This window comes from Ammodytes marinus (genome assembly GCF_949987685.1).
Source record: "Ammodytes marinus genome assembly, chromosome: 22".
NCBI lineage: Eukaryota > Metazoa > Chordata > Actinopteri > Uranoscopiformes > Ammodytidae > Ammodytes > Ammodytes marinus.
Window position 1 is genome coordinate 3207119 of NC_137226.1, and position 3008 is coordinate 3210126.

The following is a 3008-nucleotide window of genomic DNA, read 5'->3' on the forward strand; positions in this document are numbered from 1 at the left end:
GAGGTGATAGTCTCGCAAAGCCAGACCAAACTACAGCAAGTAGTATGGTCTGGAAGCATGCCGTTTAGAGCCGTCTATTCGGGGGGGAAACTGGGCTGGCCTGTTTTTATTTCTTTAAACCAATCACAATCATCTACGGCGGGGCTAGCCCCGGGAAGCAGCCAATGGAGGCGTAGCGTTGTTAGCCGACGCCAGCGCTTAGACGCTGGCGGAAACGGTTCAGCCAGACTAGGGAGGTGATGATAAGAAAAATGTAGTCAGGTGACACAGCTTTGTTGTGACAAATGGCCATAAAAAGCTTATAGCCACTTTCAAAACAGTGGCAAAGTGCTGTAGAGCATAATAACACATTTAATACTGAGATTGTATACAGAGTGAAGTAATTTGCATTTTCTTTTATTAATTCACAATTTGTTTTAGATCCATTCTGAGTTCCTGTGGTTCATGGCTGTTCCTGGGTCCATGGCCCAGTTACAGTCACTCAAGTCAGCCGATCAAAGGTGGATCAACAGGCCAAATGACGGACACTTTGGACCAGGTACATCTGGAGCATCAAACAAAACAAGTTTCCTTGGTAGCTTAGAGGGTGTCAGAGTTTCCCTATCTTTTACAGATACATAACAAGGGCAGACCATTATAGTGTCTTTAATATATGCAGCTCATGTTTCACCATCACACCATTGAGCTTACATTTATTTTCTAATGAAACTCTGGCATTACAAATGTCCATTTATTTTTAAATAAATTGTAGGATTTAAGTTTTAAGAGTGTCTTCGATTATGAAACTGATTGAATTGAAAATTAATCAATATCATGTTGTCCTAGACTGACGACATTCTTCTTCGGAGGGAGTGTGTACCGAAAGCCTTCATCATCTGCCTCGGAGAGGATGCAGATGACTTGATCAAGGAATATCCGGTAAGCTTCAACAGTTACACTTTTATGCAGGTTGAACAGGTGTTATAAAGTTTGGTCTACTTACGAGCGTAGTTCACGTCAACCGGGTAACTTTAATCTTTCATCACTCGTCCATGGCTGTGACTCATGCCCAACGGTGACTCTGCGCGTGTGTGTGTGTATTAGTGTGCGCGCGCATGTTTGTCTGCAGTGCCGATACACACACACACACACACAGAGGGACAGACAGATTCGGCAGACTAGCTTTTATCATCCCCAAATAGTTTGTAAAATTAATAAATGCGTGTCTCCAGAACATATTTAAAAACTGTATTAGCGGGGGGAGAGAGAAAGGTTTTCGTTTATTGATTTTACCTAAATGGTTTTGATTTACTAACCGGTTACACATGTACACGTGCACACCCCTACTCTAGATTGCAACAAATATGCAAAACATGATTAGAAATTATTTGATGTACTGTTGTACATTCATACGATAGAGGTACTAGTATAGTGAAAAAGTAAGTCAAGGGCCCTGAAAAAAATACAGATAAAATCAAGACACAAAGTATACTTGAATTACTCATTAGAATAATTAGTGCATTTTCACAAAAATGGACTCAAGACTAATGCCAGTGATATTATTGTACCATACAAGGTTCATAGTTAGTTACTGCATACAAGTGCAAAGTGATGACAGTGATGTTTTGTGTCATGTACTGTAGGACTCTGGAGCAGCTCGCCATTGCAGAGTTTGTCTTTCGAAAGCATGGGGAAGGACCGCAGGAGCCACCTGAAAACATGGGCCTCTTCATCGAGGGTGTGGAGGTTTTGCATGGACTGACCTGAACCTAGCTTTTCCAGCACCCCTTTCTTTCACTTTTGAGGTGCTCCAGAAAATCATCATGCATCTCAAGCAACATAAGATGTCCCCCAAAGTCTAAAATCTGTATGGCAGACTTAAAAACAGTGACTACACATGAGAGACAAATATTCTTTAAACCACAAGGTGATATACACACATTTTGTCACACGTTTTTGGAAGAGCAGGTGAAAGGTTCCATTTTTGTTTCGATAAGGTCCAAAAAGAACAAAACACACTGGCTGTAGAGCAGAATCTATGTTTAGCACGCACAAGAATACATAACTTTGGTGTTTTTGATGGTTTTATGCATTACTATGCACACAGTTTGTCAGATTTAAAACTGTAAAAAAAGTTCCTTTTTATATTTACAGAAATCTCAATATTTATTATCACTTATAAGTAAAACCATTTTTGGAATAATTTTTTCAAACTTATTTTTAAATATAAGGTGAAATGTTGAGATGGTATCATATTGACTTGGAGGATTTTTATAACTTTAACTGGCGGCTGCCAGAAACAAGGAAAAAAGGACGACTTGCATTACACACCGTGTTTGTCTGATTTAAAACTGTAAAAAAAGAAAAAAACCTGTGAGTCATTACATTGAGAAACTATCAATATTTCAGCTTAGTATAAACATATTTGGACTTACTTTTTCAAACATATTTCAAAATTAAAGGTGAAATGGTGATAGTATATTTATAATGACTTACAAGATCTTTTTTATTTTTATTTTTTTAAAGGTGAAGTCACCGATTCCTGAGACTGCTTGTAGTCCTAATCACTTTCTCAAAAATCTGTAAATATATCCTCACGATCTGTCAGTATTTTTGCGCTGAAAACCAATTCAGTGTCTTCCATTACACTGCCTATGCTCTGTAAACGGGCATGTGGCTCTCCGGTGGGCCCCTTTTGTTAACATACCCTTTGTTTACATACCAGTTTGCTGAGCCTAGGCTGTGTTTTTTTCACCACACAATTTAAAACTATGTAAAAAAAAATACCAAAAGTGATTTGACAACAAGCGGTCTCCAGAATCCCTGACTCCACCTTAAACTGACGGCTGCCAGAAACATGGAAAAGGCTTACCTGCATTACACTGGTTGTCTGGTTTAAAACTGTAAAATAATTTTTCCTTTCCCATGTTAAATTACACTGTGACTATACTGGCTATAGCTGGTTATAATGGATTCTATATTGGAAAGATATGGGAAATATGTTGCTTGCCCGACTGTTATACACTGAA

General features: G+C 38.6%; 1 long non-coding RNA gene across 1 annotated transcript; it reads left to right on the plus strand.

Moving 5' to 3' along the window:
* The first annotated feature begins 425 nt into the window (after positions 1 to 425).
* Positions 426 to 1827, plus strand: LOC307268247. Its single transcript, XR_013845446.1, has 3 exons — positions 426 to 538; positions 826 to 918; positions 1623 to 1827. It is a non-coding gene; the product is annotated as an uncharacterized lncRNA (long non-coding RNA).
* The last annotated feature ends 1181 nt before the right edge of the window (positions 1828 to 3008 follow it).